The 19,837-nt window shown below is 38.8% G+C and overlaps 1 long non-coding RNA gene across 1 annotated transcript; it reads left to right on the top strand.

Annotated features, from left to right (window-relative positions):
• Positions 1–11,653: 11,653 nt before the first annotated feature.
• LOC139947239 (uncharacterized) lies at positions 11,654–17,032 on the top strand. The gene is made up of 5 exons (XR_011787335.1): positions 11,654–11,995; positions 12,883–13,148; positions 14,086–14,294; positions 15,869–16,058; positions 16,494–17,032. It is a non-coding gene; the product is annotated as an uncharacterized lncRNA (long non-coding RNA).
• The last annotated feature ends 2,805 nt before the right edge of the window (positions 17,033–19,837 follow it).

Here is a 19,837-nt window from a genome sequence, read left to right as displayed (position 1 = left end):
TTGGGATGAACAAAGAAAAATTTACTAGAGCGGGATTTCAACCAACGACCTCCGGTTTAACGACTATTTTACAGTTATTTAAAGTTTATAAAACGTAAAGGGTTTACAAAGAAAAATTTACAAAATATATAAGTTAACAATTAAATATAGTTTAGGCAACATTTAACGCTGGAAATAAACAAAGTTTACAAAATATATATCGTTTTAAAAATATATCAAAATTACAAAATGTATACTCTCGTAAAAATAAATATAAAGAAAATAAATAATGAAAAAAAGGAAAAATATGTATGTTATGCTTTACAATTATTTAAAGTTTATGGTATATAAGTTTACAAAGTAAAGTTTACAGAATATACAATGTTAAATGCTTAAAAATATATAAAGTTTACAAAAAACAGTATTTGCAAAATATATAGAATTCAACAAAATGTATAAAATTAAAAACAAATTATGAATAACAGTATTGGAAACATTTTCGCATTATTGGAAACGGTTAGATTTAATTTTTTTCCTCTTAAATAATAAAACAAGTTATACGAATTGTTTTGTTCATGTATAAAATCTAAATCTAGCTCTTTGTATTAGTTCCTATCTCAAGATGCAATTTTTTGTCAGAAAAGTGGTGATTCCTATTTATTTTTGAATAGATGATGAACTTCTTTGAGTAAAACACAAAATAAACAAATCTCAACAATTGTTCTTAAATTTAATCAGTAAATATCTTTATTTAACAAAATGAGACAAAGTCATTACATGACTCAATTTTTTATTGAACACCTATGTATATACAAGCTTACTCAGAACAGGTTGAACTAAACATCAGTATAGTCAAGGCATACATGGCAAAGAAGACAAAATAGCCTCCCCTTCATACTCAACCGACCTGTATGAATACACTCTACCCTAACATCTGAAAGCAACGGTAGGGGACATAAATTGGCGTCCCTTACTCAACCAACCCCAATGTTACACTATACATCAGAAGGCAATGGTAGGGGACATAAATTGGCGTCCCTTACTCAACCAACCCGTGTGTTACACTATTCATCAGAAGGCAATGGTAGGGGACATAAATTGGCGTCCCTTACTCAACCAACCCCTATGTTACACTCTACATCAGAAGGCAATGGTAGGGGACATAAATTGGCGTCCCTTACTCAACCAACCTCTATGTTACACTATACATCAGAAGGCAATGGTAGGGGACATAAATTGGCGTCCCTTACTCAACCAACCCCAAAGTTACACTATACATCAGATGGCAATGGTAGGGGACATAAATTGGCGTCCCTTACTCAACCAACCCCAATGTTACACTATACATCAGAGAGGAATGGTAGGGGACATAAATTGGCGTCCCTTACTCAACCAACCCGTGTGTTACACTATTCATCAGAAGGCAATGGTAGGGGACATAAATTGGCGTCCCTTACTCAACCAACCCCTATGTTACACTCTACATCAGAAGGCAATGGTAGGGGACATAAATTGGCGTCCCTTACTCAACCAACCCCAATGTTACACTATACATCAGAAACCAATGGTAGGGGACATAAATTGGCGTCCCTTACTCAACCAACCCGTGTGTTACACTATTCATCAGAAGGCAATGGTAGGGGACATAAATTGGCGTCCCTTACTCAACCAACCCCTATGTTACACTCTACATCAGAAGGCAATGGTAGGGGACATAAATTGGCGTCCCTTACTCAACCAACCTCTATGTTACACTATACATCAGAAGGCAATGGTAGGGGACATAAATTGGCGTCCCTTATTCAACCAACCCCTATGTTACACTATACATCAGATGGCAATGGTAGGGGACATAAATTGGCGTCCCTTACTCAACCAACCTCTATGTTACACTATACATCAGAAGGCAATGGTAGGGGACATAAATTGGCGTCCCTTACTCAACCAACCCCTATGTTACACTATACATCAGAAACCAATGGTAGGGGACATAAATTGGCGTCCCTTACTCAACCAACCCGTGTGTTACACTATTCATCAGAAGGCAATGGTAGGGGACATAAATTGGCGTCCCTTACTCAACCAACCCCTATGTTACACTATACATCAGAAGGCAATGGTAGGGGACATAAATTGGCGTCCCTTACTCAACCAACCCCAATGTTACACTATACATCAGAAGGCAATGGTAGGGGACATAAATTGGCGTCCCTTACTCAACCAACCCGTGTTACACTATACATCAGAAGGCAATGGTAGGGGACATAAATTGGCGTCCCTTACTCAACCAACCTCTATGTTACACTATACATCAGAAGGCAATGGTAGGGGACATAAATTGGCGTCCCTTACTCAACCAACCCCATATTACACTATACATCAGAAGGCAATGGTAGGGGACATAAATTGGCGTCCCTTACTCAACCAACCCCAATGTTACACTATACATCAGAAGGCAATGGTAGGGGACATAAATTGGCGTCCCTTACTCAACCAACCTCTATGTTACACTATACATCAGAAGGCAATGGTAGGGGACATAAATTGGCGTCCCTTATTCAACCAACCCCTATGTTACACTATACATCAGATGGCAATGGTAGGGGACATAAATTGGCGTCCCTTACTCAACCAACCTCTATGTTACACTATACATCAGAAGGCAATGGTAGGGGACATAAATTGGCGTCCCTTACTCAACCAACCCCTATGTTACACTATACATCAGAAACCAATGGTAGGGGACATAAATTGGCGTCCCTTACTCAACCAACCCGTGTGTTACACTATTCATCAGAAGGCAATGGTAGGGGACATAAATTGGCGTCCCTTACTCAACCAACCCCTATGTTACACTATACATCAGAAGGCAATGGTAGGGGACATAAATTGGCGTCCCTTACTCAACCAACCCCAATGTTACACTATACATCAGAAGGCAATGGTAGGGGACATAAATTGGCGTCCCTTACTCAACCAACCCGTGTTACACTATACATCAGAAGGCAATGGTAGGGGACATAAATTGGCGTCCCTTACTCAACCAACCTCTATGTTACACTATACATCAGAAGGCAATGGTAGGGGACATAAATTGGCGTCCCTTACTCAACCAACCCCTCTGTTACACTATACATCAGAAGGCAATGGTAGGGGACATAAATTGGCGTCCCTTACTCAACCAACCCCTCTGTTACACTATACATCAGAAGGCAATGGTAGGGGACATAAATTGGCGTCCCTTACTCAACCAACCCCAATGTTACACTATACATCAGAAGGCAATGGTAGGGGACATAAATTGGCGTCCCTTACTCAACCAACCCCATATTACACTATACATCAGAAGGCAATGGTAGGGGACATAAATTGGCGTCCATTACTCAACCAACCCCAATGTTACACTATACATCAGAAGGCAATGGTAGGGGACATAAATTGGCGTCCCTTACTCAACCAACCCCTATGTTACACTATACATCAGAAGGCAATGGTAGGGGACATAAATTGGCGTCCCTTACTCAACCAACCCCAATGTTACACTTTACATCAGAGAGGAAAGGTAGGGGACATAAATTGGCGTCCCTTACTCAACCAACCCGTGTGTTACACTATTCATCAGAAGGCAATGGTAGGGGACATAAATTGGCGTCCCTTACTCAACCAACCCCAATGTTACACTATACATCAGAAGGCAATGGTAGGGGACATAAATTGGCGTCCCTTACTCAACCAACCCCAATGTTACACTATACATCAGAAGGCAATGGTAGGGGACATAAATTGGCGTCCCTTACTCAACCAACTCGTGTGCTACACTATACATCAGAGAGGAAAGGTAGGGGACATAATTGGCGTCCCTTACTCAACCAACCCATATTACACTATACATCAGAGAGGAAAGGTAGGGGACATAAATTGGCGTCCCTTACTCAACCAACCCCAATGTTACACTATACATCAGAGAGGAAAGGTAGGGGACATAAATTGGCGTCCCTTACTTAACCAACCCCAATGTTACACTATACATCAGAGAGGAAAGGTAGGGGACATAAATTGGCGTCCCTTACTTAACCAACCCCAATGTTACACTATACATCAGAGAGGAAAGGTAGGGGACATAAATTGGCGTCCCTTACCCAACCAACCCCATGATACACTATACATCAGAAAGCAAAGGTAGGGGACATAAATTGGCATCCCCTAAGGGGCTTGTCTATGCTGCAATTTTCCAAGGTCATCATAAAGGCAAACTGGCATCCCTTACTCAACCTACCTGTATGCTAAACTTTACTTTAAAGCAAAGGTCAACAAAGGTCACAAATTGTATCTCTGTCTGAAAAGGAACTGGAAAAATTACTTGTCTAAAAGTGGTTATTTATATCAAATTTATCTGCGTTTCAGCTCTTAAAGTGCCTGTCCTACTTTTAAAACATAAATCCATTCTATAATTTATCTATATTTTTGGAGTTGAACAGTGAACTGACTACAGTGGGATTCAAACCAACAACCTTCGGATTTATGTGCCAGTGCTCTACCAACTGAGCTATCTTGGCGTTCTCCCAATTTTTTAAGTAGGTTTGTACGGGGTGCCAGTCAAAAGCCATACAACTGTTAACTGCCGTGTAGCTAGGGATCACACAGCCAGGGGATCACCTTATTAAGATGCGACTTTTTGTTTCAGATATCAATAAAAAGCAATCAATATATTTTTCTGTATATGATTTAGCATTCCTGCCAGTACCGGTGTTCCTTGTTCTCCATTCGTAAAGCGATGATCTTTCCTCCAATGCACCTGAACAGTTGATTCATTCTTCTCCATTATAGTGGCAATGTCCGCTCTGCCCTTGCTTTCTTCCAGATGAACTGCAACAAGGTCAATACTGCAATCTTAAGCCTGCTGGTTGCTACTGAGACCTCTTGCTTCCCATGGTCACCAATACATACCTAAATTTAGAAACGCATTAGGAAATAATGTTGAGTTAAAGATTGTGATGCTTTTCAAGTAAATAATTGAGGGAAGCTTTTTGGGTAATAGCAGTGGTTTTTAGGTTAGTGTTTTTCTGTACTTTGTAACTGACTTCATAGTTTCAGATTATGGACGATGATAACCTGGTGTTAATAATTTTTTCCTTTTCTTTTACTTTATTTAATAATTGATTCAGTTTGACTGTTGCTGGCCTTTTTCTGCCATTGTAGATTAGGTATAACAGTTTTACAATTCTTTCACCAAACTTCTCTATAAAAACAATTATACAATACTCACAGGTAGACAATTCACAGCAAAAGCAACTTTATCCTTGATCATTTTGCATTTGGTTGTCTCCTTGGACAAGCTCCACTGCTGTTTCTCTGGAACATGCCAATCCTTTCAGCTGCTGAAGTGGCCAAGAACTAACCTCTTGTGAAACCTTGGTTTTATACAACGAATAAGAAGTAACAATTATCAGACAGTATAGTTAAAAGAAACTTACTCAAGTACACACTTTATATCAAAACTCTATAAGAATTAAAAACTTTTGCCACTGTATGTACTTTGCATCAATACTGTACTTGAGGTAATAGTGAGAAAGCAACTCCATCAGAGACGGTTGTACTCGATGTAACAGTGAATATTTGTAAGCCAATTAGAGACCCTCCCTCCCCCCGCTCCGTTGTGATGCTGTTTCATATCTGCTTAGCATGGATGGTCCAAGCATTCAACACTCAGCTCTGCCCTGTGCTGCTGTTGTATAACAGGGCAAACCCATGTCTATAGTCTAAGGACAGCAACCTACACACACATCATCTTAACTGCTAAAAAAACAATTATTGTATGATAGTTTATCAGTTTGAAAAAAAACAGGAAAGGAGATAACTTTGTGCAATTGTACTTGTTTCTTCTTTAGTTTGTGCGAACTTTGACATGGGTATAAGACAGCAAGCTTCAAACCTTTAAGTAGCGCAGTCCCTTGGAGTAGTCTTTAACTGAGTTGGTGACTTTGTGCTTTAGCTGTGGCTCCTGGTAAGGTCACCCACATCCACCTTAGACAACTTAAACCACTGAGGTGGCTGTGGCTTCAAAACTCCCCATAAGTCACTGTGAATAAAAGAAAACCAATTTTGTACTTGAAATGAAGTAAAATTTCCACAGCTTTTGTTTGATTGAATAGGGACTCAGTACAGATTGAATCAGACAGCATGCCATTAATTTATTGTTACTCAAGTGCGCATGCGAGTATTCATGCACATGGTTAGTACGCATGTGACAGTCTACTTGTCATGTGCATTACGATTGCGGAACTAGAGAATATCGTTGGCAGTAAAGATGTCTTCTCCACACAAAAAATTTATATATGTATGAGGTATAGTAAAAAATATATATAACACGGTTTGGGGGTGACCAGTCTTTATTAGCTCCCCTTGGTACTGAAAGTTGACAAAGAGGAATCTGACTGGCATAATACGAAACTTCTGTAAACTTTTAGCAATTAAACTTTAAGCAAACTAGGACTCAAACCAAGCACCTCTGGACTAAACATGGGTAACCAGCATTAACAAGGGGTGAATGACTTTTTAAAAAGTGCATTTTTAGAAGCTCTTTCAGAGTGTATCTTTTTGGTGCTGCTGCATAATACTGTACTCCAAATTAAGTATAAAGTGTCAGGATTGACTGTCGACCCGGTTAGCAGCATTAGTAATATTTAAAGCACAGTCGGTTTAACAGTAACAGCATGATCTAAAAATGGATCTAAACATTATTGTTTACCGCCTCATCCCATCTCACAAGGAATAATTTATTTGAATAAGGAAAACGTTACATTTAAAACCTCTATCTGTGTAACCATGGAGGTAGAAATTAAAAACTAACCTCCTAAGTTGTAACCTCCTCAAAGGTGTCAATCCCGATGAGAGCAAACAAAAGCTAGCAGATGTGTTTTTGTTCTCACAAAAACAATGTAAAGATGGCAGGAGTAGGAAACGCCTTCAAGCTTATCATTGCAGCTGCTGAGGGTGATCAGCAGACAAGTCAATGTTATGTTATGTGTCCAATACATGAAGTCCAATTTCCCTCCTGGCACTGCTGTGCGTCTACTACTAGAACACCTTTATGTATGAAAAGTGAAGATTGAAAAATATTACTTACAGGCTTGTAAATTTAAGTTATGTTTGTAAACAAAACCAAAGACATACCATCACAAATATAACATAAATTGCATTTTTTAATCTACTTGGCATACAGCAGCTTGCCATGCTTAGGCCACATAAAAAAAATTGTTGATCATCCCGCCCGAGCGATCAAAACTCCCCGACCCCAATTTTGTTTTTTTTCACCATAAAAAAACCCAGCCTTTTTTCAAAATGTACAGGTTTCAAAAGATGTTTTACGAAAGTTTTTATTCATGTTGGCAAAGTAAGAACAATTCTTCAAATATTTACTTGGGCTACACAGTGTTTAGTTGTTTGAAAAATATTACAAAAAATGTCATCTAGGAGTTAAATTTGTTTGACAAAACTATTGAAAACATCAAAAACACACAAACCCTGTTTTATAGTGATTGTGATGATTTCTTTATTCTTGATTTCATATTTGGCATGTTAACAAAACTTAATTAGAATTTTTTTCTTCAACCTCCCTTCCTCCCCCCTCCCCCATCCTCAAGAAAAAAGTGACTACATGTATCAACAATTTTTTTTTTATGTGGCCTTAGGTGAAAAAAAGGAGTGGACACACTCAGCTGGGATGGGATTTAAACCAAAAACCCTGAACCTTTTTCTTCAAGTAGCACTTGGCAAACTGACTAAGGCATGTGGCTGTTTCTAATTTCTAAGTTGTAACACCTGTATTGAGAAGTGTAAATACATGGTACACTTTGATAATTCTTACAGCCACATAACAAAACATGGTGTGCATGTAAAAAGACCCCATAATTATATAATTAGTGAACTCCCTTACCTGTCATCAGGTGGACATGCAATTTTGACAAAATTGCACGAAGCTTTATCACTCTTAGTGAATTAATGTGGGACATCCATTTTTGCCTGATCCATACCATCGAATATGATGACAGACAGGTCCTACTGCTGTCTCCTTGCTCCTGTATGGTACTCCCCCTACGCTCCTTCCTAAAAAAAAATATATATAACATATATCTTTGACTTGCCCAATTTTGCATGTAAAAACCATTCACTTTGTGAAGGAATATTAATGACACTGGACACTAATTAGTATTAATCAAAGACCAGTCTTCTCACTTGGTGTATGTTTTTGAACAGATGCCTAATAAAATAACAAACCTATGTAAATTTGAGCTCAATTGGTCGCCGAAGTTGCGAGACAATGAAAGAAAAAACACCCTTGTTACACGAAGTTGTGTGTATTCAGAAACTTGATTTCGAGACGTCAAATAATATAAATCTGAGGTCTGGCAGAAGAATTAAAAACAATGTTCTAACTCCACTGCAAGATTGTGATTTCCCATCTCATTAGTTTGTTTGACCTCAACCTCTGTACTTAATTAGTAGTATTGTAGGGTCATTTTTTATCGTCCCTCATCATGTTTTCGAACCCCAGCTTCGATTCTCCTTACATGCCTTAATACCATGTGAGACTGTGAAAGCTCCACTGGTGACAGAAACTTTGCAGTTTACTCACGGGAGTCACCGTCTGTATTTTTTTCAGGCTTAATCATCCTAAGAATAATGTTTCTTGTCATAGGTTTAATTATGCTCAAACAATAAAATGATGAATTTTTGGTATAAATTACTAGTGCATTATTATGCCAACAATCAAATACTAGGTCCTGAATATTCAATATTAAAATAAACTAACTAACTCCCTCAACGTAAAACCAAAACTTTTAAGAATCAACACACAATTAATAGTTGATTTCAAAAAAGATCATTCAGTTTTAGATTGTGAACAATTTTTCTGTTTATCTACTACACTACAGTAGGCCGTCAGGCCGTAGTATACAAATATTGACTGCGTTGAGTGGCATAGTAAAACTAGTCACTCGAGGTGATCCCCGGAGCAGCCGATGAGGGAAGATAGGCTGCTCCGGGGATCACAGAGAGCAGTCAAAGCAGACAAAGCAGTAAATAATTGTTTGTTTTATAACACCCCTTGCTTTGATTCTATCTGTATATCTTAATAAAAATTAATTCACACAACACCTTTATTCATGTGATCCACTATCGCCAACGTTGTGTTGCGTACAGAACAGTACTGTTGAACAATTCTTTCTTTGAATCTGCTGAGTCTATAAAATCTCGTAATTCATCTTCAGTAAGTAAAACAAATCGCGGACGGGCCTCATTGTCCTCCATTTTCCTGGTAGAATCGTCAAAAAAACTTTACATGCCTCGCGCACAATCAATCGTCAAACAAGAACTGTAAAATCTTACGTTGAAACACCAAGTTTTGACAAAATAAGAGAGTACCAGACTAGTGCTGTTACGTTCGTTCTCTAAATCGTATTTAAAATGCACATTATGTTGTACATTAGGTTGTCAAGCAGCTCGTTTAAATCAATGGTAGTCAAACGTAGTCTGGGTACCAGGGTATCCATGCACTAGTACATCGGTTGCTAGGCTGTCGTTGAATAGTCCATTGAGTAGTTACTTTGGTCGGTGAACATGTACAAGAGTACGTAAAAATACACAACATGATGTGACACGCTCTCGGCCAATCAACAGATAGAATCAAAGGAAGGGGTGTTATAATAATTAATATTACAATTATTATAATTAATTATTAATAAGTAAATAAAGTACGCCTATCTTATAGTTCTACCAAACGAAAAAGTGAAATGCAAGGAACACTGACTCTGCTCTGTCCAACCATGGAGGAATTCCTCCATCCTTGGTCCCACACTAAACACTATTATTAGTATTACAGGCATGACAGGCGGCCTGTACGCTACTACTAGTACTAGTGTACCTACCTCCCACCAGCCACACTGGTCATGCTGGGTCAGGCTGCGCCATGGCGCTGTCGCCGTCAATGTCAGCCTCGAGAGATATCTGCATGCATCGCACTCGCATGTTAATATACAAGATGAGATCCAACTCCTTTGCTAATTAGTCCACCACCGGCACGTGGCGTAGGGCTCGATCACAAACACAAAACCAGCAGGATAGCCCGGGGCAACCAGCAATAAGCTGGTGATTTTTGCGCCGATGATTTCTTCCTCCACCGATTTTAAACTATAACTTTATAAGTATGTCGCATGCATCGCATATAAACGCACAACCGTTAACCACGCACAGCCGTTAACCACGCACTGAACATACATGTACATGATGTACATACTTATACACAGTACATGTTTATTGTACATTATTATGGACCGACTCGAGAAACGCCATCACGTGGTCAAGTGATTTTCATCACGTGGTCAAGTGATTTTCAACTATTGAACCTATAAGTATATAACAATTAACTATAAGCTGCTCCAAACAAAATTAATGTGGCCATTGACATGGTGTTCGATCAATTCTTCTTCAATTTGCCTGTAAATAAACAATTTTTAATAAAATAATAACTATTATGAAAGTTGAATATCATGATAATACCAAAATATAATTATATTAATACACTATAATAATACTATTTAAAATGGTATTCATTACAACTAGTACTAGACTTGTTTCCCTAGCCTATCTTATTTAATTTTTAACTAGTAAATGCAGAGTAGCAGTTGAAACTCGTATGTTTTTTTTCTATTTTCGTTGATACAACAAGGAAATCTGATTTGGATGACTGCGCAGGCAGCTTAAAAAAAAACTAAAAAAAACATAATAAGTACTACATGTACATAACAAATCAACAGTGGTGCTTTTCTATGCATTCTAAAGGAGTCTTGATTCCATGTGAAAAAAAAAACTGTCCAGAAATCTCATGTTTGAATCTGCCGGCCGCACTCGCGTGCTCATCAACGTTTACCTGTCCCTTAAAACTCAGAAAATAATCGGAAGCATGCAAAACTCATTTCCATTGTTCTGTTATAATTAAATTAAAAACATGTAGGGCCTATTGTTATCGATTGAGGCCTAGGCTACCGTTTTTGTAGTTCCCAATTTTCTCACCGTTTGAGTGGTCATACCTTTTAATATTATTATCAACAGAATTCGGGTAAGATTTCAAAAATTGACGAACAGAACTCGCTAAAGTGCTTATTACAGGAACAATTATCAGTCGGTATGGTCGGACACACCCAATTAAAAATCAGGAAGGTCAGCGCCCCAATTGGAATCTACCTCAATGGTTCGATCATGGAGGTAGAATTCGATGTACTCTACTAGAGCTCTACGTTTCAGGCACAATAAGTTGAGTGCCAACCACACTGTTGCGTCGCTATCGAAGGTAAGCTATCATCCCATTTTCACATCCCAGATGCTCTTTGTTGATAGGTTGCTGGATCATAATTTTGTAAGCACCATAATAGGTTTTGAATTGTATTTATATATACAAAAAATATTGGATTAATAAAGTTTGAATTGGGGGGGGGGGGGGTCAGTTTTGGGCATTGAAAGTGGTATCTATCTGCGCGTGTGGACTGTCACTTACTACATTTATAATTATAGTAACACTGGTCATTCTTCAGATGTGGATGGCTGGATGTCAGCACCAACCATGGAGCTAAATCTGTAAAACTTCATTGTGAACTGTGTATGTATTAATGGACAAAATTGCCGCGCGTATTTTGTCTAAGAATGTTGTATAACAAGCTGTGTGATAAGCAAAGATCGTAGACGCTGATAAGAGATTTCCAGCATGTGCGCGATGCGTGGCATCATAACGCATGGCAAAATGGCCAATGTGTGTGGGTGTGTGTGTGTGCTACATATACATGTCTTGGTGTTTTAATACCCGTGGTTGTTGTTGCATGGAGCTCCTACAGAGCTGGTTGCCCAGCCCGGAGGAGTGGAGAACGCCGGCGTGTGTTTTTGTAGTTGAATACGAAAGTATTGTGGAATGATTTTTAAGTTATCTGAACGCGTGGGCGTTTGGTTAAGCCATTAGCTAATGCAGGTAAACCTTATAATTATTTGTCACTGTTTTATTTAGTGTTGCTGTTTTCGTTCAGGGAGGGATCCTCCGGGAATCAGCAGCGGAAGCCTACAGTAAATCATGTTTATTGTAATGTATGCTTAAATTGCGAAGCTGTCAATATTTTACATTAATTGTACAATGGAGGTAGAAATAGCCTCCATGATTGTATAATTTCTACCTTCATGGTTTAGTCCATCGTGCTGCATGGGCTATTTTACATCATATACGTAGTTATTAGCCGGCCACACTGTCTGCTCATGTGGGCCAGGACTGGAGGCACTTGTAGTTGAACATGTACCCGTCCCATGTACCTGATTATTCTACCTCCATGATTATCCATGCAATTACCAGTGCATAATGTACATACATATTTAAAAAATAATCTTCTTATTCTGAAATAAAACCGAAATCCCAGCATAGTAGCCTTCCGGCATCAGACTTAGTTTTGACATGCATGGTTGAGAAGAACCACTATTTTGTTTGACTATTTTTGAATTACTACTATTTTGTTTACTCTAAAGATTAAAAATTGAAAAGGCCTTTTTTGGTTGGGGGGGGGGGATCCACATGAATTTCTGTGTGCATGCAGAAGTTCACTCTCGCGGCTCAGAATATTTACTGGATCAGAATTTTACAAAGCCAGGATAAAAACAAGACAAATAATCCTAACCCAGTTTACGTGCATCTGTTTGTATTTTATTAGAACAAGCACATCAATCTTCTCTTACACAATTTTGTGTAAGAGAAGATTGATTTCAATTATAACCACTTGCCTCGGGCCTGGGTTCCAGTGTAAAATTGTAAGCCTGTTTTAAAACAATCTAAACAAATTAAAAACTATTTTATTTATGTACATTTTTATGTAGGTTACCATCATAAACCTCGGTGAAAAGCCACGGCACGCCTACTATCAACCCGTCAGTTTTTGTGGAACATGAACATCTTTTGCAAGCTGTTCTGACCACAAACTAAGATCACATTCTCCCATTCATGACTTTGAGGAGATATGTACAAGGTTTTCATACAGGTGGTGTTGGTAACAGTTGCATGTATTGTCCACACCAAAGGATGACTTTGACAGTAATGATGCTGATATCAATGATGAGTCACAGACACAATTACCCAGTCAAAGGTAAACTTACATTTTGTTCTCTACATCAAAATGAAATTTCAGAATCTTTGTTTTTTACCCATAATGAAACCTTTGACTGTAATGATCCATTAGGTTTAACAATAATTCGAGAACCCCTCCCCCCAACAACAACAAAGATGTATAATTTAATATAAATAAATAAAAAAGCATAAAACAAAGGTTATTTCAATGTTTGTGAACTTCATTTAAAGGAACACATTGCCTTGGATTGGACGAGTTGGTCGTTGAAAAAGCATTTGAAACCGTTTGTTATTAATTACACATATGGTTAGATAGATAATTCAAAAGTAGAATATAATGATCCACACAAATTTGCATCGAAATTGCATGTTTCCTTTTTACTTTGCGAAAAAAACACGGTCAGCCATTTATGGGAGTCCAAAATTTGACTCCCATAAATGGCCAACCGTGTTTGTCAATAAGGTAAAAGGAAAACCACGCAATTTCGAGGCATGTTTGTGTAGATCATTGTATTATACTTTTACAACATCTTTCTAATCATACATTATATATCGAACGGTTACAAACGCTTTTTATATACCAACTCTTCCGACACAAGGCAACGTGTCCAATGTGTTGGCTGGCTCATGGAAAAAACACTAACAATTAACAAATGAACAAAAACAAACAAGAATTTTTGTTTTTCCCACTAAGGTGTACAAACCCATTTTTCTCAGAGTGATGTCATTGGATGTTTTGGATGTTGAAAAAGGTTATCAAATACAATGGCTATTTACACCATTTTAACGTGAGGTTAAAAAAAAAATTCACAGTCACATGAAGACTCTATGTCTATTGGAAAATGAGGATGAATTTGACATTTTCCTTGGCCTTTAATAAAATCTGCATTCATGAAAAATTTAACATTTTTCATTTAAACATTGAAATTGTTCATTCTTTATGTTTAATTTTCCAGTATCTTGACTGGCCATCCCAAGAAGCATAGGAGAGGAGATATCACACACCCCCCTTGCACTCATAAAAAAGAGACGGACCCCATTACCATAAGCAAAACAGCTCTCAGGCCGAACAGTTCAAGAAAGAGGCACAGAATGCATGAGACTTGAGCAGTTACAGTACAGGTGTTAAAGCTTCTTCCATGTTAAAAACAAAACAAAAAATCTGGTAAGTAACTTTTTGCAATGACAGCAGCATCAAAATTAGCTTAGCTAATCTACACAATCCCTTTAAAAAATTGAAATTGACATTGTTTTTGTTGTAAAGCATTGATTATTACTGATTCTTATAATGAAGTTTGGTATGTATTTAACATCTATTATATCGTTGCGGTACCCACTGCCAAAACATAGGATTCGAACTGCCTCTAGCTACCGGGCAACCTCGGTAGTCTAGTTGGTAAGACACTGCTCTAGAATTGCAAGGGTCGTGGGTTCGAATCCCACCCGAGTAACATGCCTATGATAGTTTTTCACAGGACTCAGGGAAAGTACTGAGTATACAGTGCAAACACACATCGGTGTATGGGTAAAAAAATAATAATAATATTCTTTATCCTCGATGCAAATTTAAAGGAACACGTTGCCTTGGATCGGTCGAGTTGGTCTTTGAAAAGCGTTTGTAACCGTTTTTTATAAAATGCATATGGGTAGAAAGATGTTGTAAAAGTAGAATACAATGATCCACACAAACATGCCTCGAAATTGCGTGGTTTTCCTTTTACCTCGTCGACTAACACGTCGGCCATTTATGGGGGTCAAAATTTTGACTCCCATAAATGGCCGACCATGTTAGTTCGCACAGTAGAAGGAAAACCACGCAATTTCGAGGCAAACTTGTGTGGATCATTGTATTCTACTTTTATAACATCTTTCCAACCATATGCATTTTATAAAAAACGGTTACAAACGCTTTTGTTTTGACCAACTCGTCCGATCCAAGGCAACGTGTTCCTTTAACATCTATTGTATGTATGGTAGTTTCTGTGCATGCATCTAAAGACACTGGCAATATTGGTAATTGTCAAAGACCAGTCTTCTCATTTAGTGTATCTTAACATATGCACCAAATAAAAAACCTGTGAAAATTTAAACTCAATTGGTCGTCAAAATTGCGAGATAATAATGGATGAAAAAACACCCTTGTCGCACAAAGTTGTGTAAAGTGCTTGATTTCGGGACCTCAAAATCTAATTCTGAGGTCTTGATATGAAATTAAAATATTTTAGTGGAAAATTACTTCTTTCTCGAAAACTACATTACTTCAGAGGGAGCCATTTCTTACAATGTGCTATACTACCAACCTCTCAATTGCTTGTTACCAAGTAAGTTTTTATGCTAACAATTATTTTGAGTAATTACCAGTAATTGTGAGAATAAAAGACAAACCAGAACAGAAAATGAATATTTTGATTGTCATACTCAGTTTAGGCCTACTTTTTTTAATCTGCTTGGTAATGCCAATAGTTTGTTCATGTATCGGCTTTAAAACCACCAAGCTTGTAGCTAGGGGGGGGGGGGGGCAGGGCGTCAGATCCCCTCTCCAACCAAAAAAAGCAACCAAAATATATTTTTTTAAATCAGCTCAACAATTGACCACATGGCTTGAATATGTGGTCATGGCGGTTTGTACAAACCATGTTAATGTTTCACTAGGAAGAAATTGGATCTCGGCGATCATCACAGCTGGAGAGTGAAATAAGGTTAATTACTCAATATGTTTGTTTACTTTTTTTTCTGCAGAGGAGCCTCTACTCCTTCAGTTTATGTCTGGTGTTGGCCTTGACAAGGACTCAAGGAGGCAAAAGAAAGTCACCTGGGCTCTGAGTGTGACACACGACAACTTCAGCAAAAGGTTTCAGGCTGATGGGGAAGTTGTGGAACAAATGCCCCTTCATATCTACAGGGACTTAAGACATATGCTGAGGCACAGGTACTTTTGTTTGAACAAATCTATGAACTTCAGTTTATGTAATGCCAAGGCGAATTGTTATTGGTAGAATAACAATCACATGATGCTTTACCAAGGTGAATACATGGTTCAGATGAACAAAAGTGCATGCTGTAACCCAAGCACAATTTTTTATTTTATTTTTTTTTTGACTGTAATCTGTTAGACTGTTATCATGGCATAACAAAATGCTGTGATAGTGTCCATGGGTTTTTCACACACTCTGGGACAAATAGCACCATCTGTTTTACCTCAGATTCCTCTCGCTCATTGCGTGTACAAAACCCATGGACACCATCACAGCGAGCAACTAATGAATGGGTCCAAGCCTGGGTTTTTATTTTTTACCAATGTCTTTTCTTCCATCACTATTGTTTAAAGAAAGTGACAAAATAATACTTTGTTTCTTTATTGTAGGAATTAGGCTCATTGCAAGGAGGCACGGAATACTTGTTTTGCCATGGACAGCAATATAGTGATGCTGCAGCACCTGAAGGCAAGATGCCACACTGAGCTGGAAGGGAAGACAGGAGGGATAAGTCACCAAGATGCAAGCTCGATTGACTATTAAGTCACTGACGGTGAGATTGAAGCTTTGTGATTTGAGTCACAGGATCAATCTTTGTGAATTAGATAATTACTTGTGGCCCTTTTTATCCTAGCTAAACCCATTTTCTCAATTTTCTAGTATGTTCTTTAAAAAAGCTTTCAAACAGTATAATATAGTATATTGCAGCATAGACAAGCCCCTGAGGCCCCCCCCCCCCCCTGAGGGTACCCCAATTTATGTTCCCTATCTTTGCTCTCTGATGTAAAGTGTAACATGGGGGTTGGTCGCGTAAGGGATGCCAAAATATGTCACCTACCTTTGCTCTCTGATGTAAAGTGTAACATGGGGTTGGTTGGGTAAGGGACGCCAATTCATGTCCCCTACCATTGCCTTCTGATGTATAGTGTAACATTGGGGTTGGTTGAGTAAGGGACGCCAATTTATGTCCCCTACCTTTCCTCTCTGATGTATAGTGTAACATAGGGGTTGGTTGAGTAAGGGACGCCAATTTATGTCCCCTACCTTTCCTCTCTGATGTAAAGTGTAACATTGGGGTTGGTTGAGTAAGGGACGCCAATTTATGTCCCCTACCATTGCTTTCTGATGTATAGTGTAACAGAGGGGTTGGTTGAGTAAGGGACGCCAATTTATGTCCCCTACCATTGCCTTCTGATGTATAGTGTAACATTGGGGTTGGTTGAGTAAGGGACGCCAATTTATGTCCCCTACCATTGCCTTCTGATGTATAGTGTAACATTGGGGTTGGTTGAGTAAGGGACGCCAATTTATGTCCCCTACCATTGCCTTCTGATGTATAGTGTAATATGGGGTTGGTTGAGTAAGGGACGCCAATTTATGTCCCCTACCATTGGTTTCTGATGTAAAGTGTAACATTGGGGTTGGTTGAGTAAGGGACGCCAATTTATGTCCCCTACCATTGCCTTCTGATGTATAGTGTAACATAGAGGTTGGTTGAGTAAGGGACGCCAATTTATGTCCCCTACCATTGCCATCTGATGTATAGTGTAACATAGGGGTTGGTTGAGTAAGGGACGCCAATTTATGTCCCCTACCATTGCCTTCTGATGAATAGTGTAACACACGGGTTGGTTGAGTAAGGGATGCCAATTTATGTCCCCTACCATTGCCATCTGATGTATAGTGTAACATAGGGGTTGGTTGAGTAAGGGACGCCAATTTATGTCCCCTACCATTGCCATCTGATGTATAGTGTAACATAGAGGTTGGTTGAGTAAGGGACGCCAATTTATGTCCCCTACCATTGCCATCTGATGTATAGTGTAACATAGAGGTTGGTTGAGTAAGGGACGCCAATTTATGTCCCCTACCATTGCCTTCTGATGTATAGTGTAACATAGGGGTTGGTTGAGTAAGGGACGCCAATTTATGTCCCCTACCATTGGTTTCTGATGTAAAGTGTAACATTGGGGTTGGTTGAGTAAGGGACGCCAATTTATGTCCCCTACCATTGCCATCTGATGTATAGTGTAACATAGGGGTTGGTTGAGTAAGGGACGCCAATTTATGTCCCCTACCATTGGTTTCTGATGTATAGTGTAACATTGGGGTTGGTTGAGTAAGGGACGCCAATTTATGTCCCCTACCATTGCCATCTGATGTATAGTGTAACATAGAGGTTGGTTGAGTAAGGGACGCCAATTTATGTCCCCTACCATTGCCATCTGATGTATAGTGTAACATAGGGGTTGGTTGAGTAAGGGACGCCAATTTATGTCCCCTACCATTGGTTTCTGATGTATAGTGTAACATAGGGGTTGGTTGAGTAAGGGACGCCAATTTATGTCCCCTACCATTGCCATCTGATGTATAGTGTAACATAGGGGTTGGTTGAGTAAGGGACGCCAATTTATGTCCCCTACCATTGCCTTCTGATGTATAGTGTAACATAGAGGTTGGTTGAGTAAGGGACGCCAATTTATGTCCCCTACCATTGCCTTCTGATGTATAGTGTAACATAGGGGTTGGTTGAGTAAGGGACGCCAATTTATGTCCCCTACCATTGCCATCTGATGTATAGTGTAACATAGGGGTTGGTTGAGTAAGGGACGCCAATTTATGTCCCCTACCATTGCCATCTGATGTATAGTGTAACATAGGGGTTGGTTGAGTAAGGGACGCCAATTTATGTCCCCTACCATTGCCATCTGATGTATAGTGTAACATAGGGGTTGGTTGAGTAAGGGACGCCAATTTATGTCCCCTACCATTGCCTTCTGATGTATAGTGTAACATAGAGGTTGGTTGAGTAAGGGACGCCAATTTATGTCCCCTACCATTGCCTTCTGATGTATAGTGTAACATAGGGGTTGGTTGAGTAAGGGACGCCAATTTATGTCCCCTACCATTGCCATCTGATGTATAGTGTAACATAGGGGTTGGTTGAGTAAGGGACGCCAATTTATGTCCCCTACCATTGCCATCTGATGTATAGTGTAACATAGGGGTTGGTTGAGTAAGGGACGCCAATTTATGTCCCCTACCATTGCCTTCTGATGTATAGTGTAACATAGGGGTTGGTTGAGTAAGGGACGCCAATTTATGTCCCCTACCATTGCCTTCTGATGTATAGTGTAACATAGAGGTTGGTTGAGTAAGGGACGCCAATTTATGTCCCCTACAGCAACAGAGCTGAGTATGGGGTTTTTTTAGGGGAAAAACGCTCCCTTCATACTCCAGGACTGAAGTGATGGATAAATATCACACATTTCAATGTTAAGAGGCCAAGGTGTTTAAAATGGCAACTTTTACCCACAAAAAAAATGATCTTGTGAAAATTGTTCATGTGAATCACAGTAACAAGATTTTATTTGGGTTTGTTGTCATTTTTCTGTTGATTTGCAGTATTGTTGTATTTTATTTGTGGAAAAGGCTTCTATGAAGCATTGTTTGTGTCAACTGGATATTTTTACAGCATATAGTTGTAAGTTAAGAACAAGTTTAATTTGTACATGACAAACGTTTTTATTTATGAAAATAATAAACAATTTGTGTTTACATTTGAAGCAAAATAGTTGTGTGATCAGTATTTTGGACTTGCTGTTTCTTGTATTTGTATGGTCAATTGTGTTATACACAGTTATTTATGAAAAAACAATGCACACTTTTAAAGGAAGTTAACAATTTCTGTTAAACTTTTTGACTGTGAGATATTTGAGTAAAATGCATGGTT

This window comes from Asterias amurensis, chromosome 14, assembly GCF_032118995.1.
Source record: "Asterias amurensis chromosome 14, ASM3211899v1".
Classification (NCBI taxonomy): domain Eukaryota; kingdom Metazoa; phylum Echinodermata; class Asteroidea; order Forcipulatida; family Asteriidae; genus Asterias; species Asterias amurensis.
This window is presented reverse-complemented; position numbering and strand designations above follow the sequence as displayed.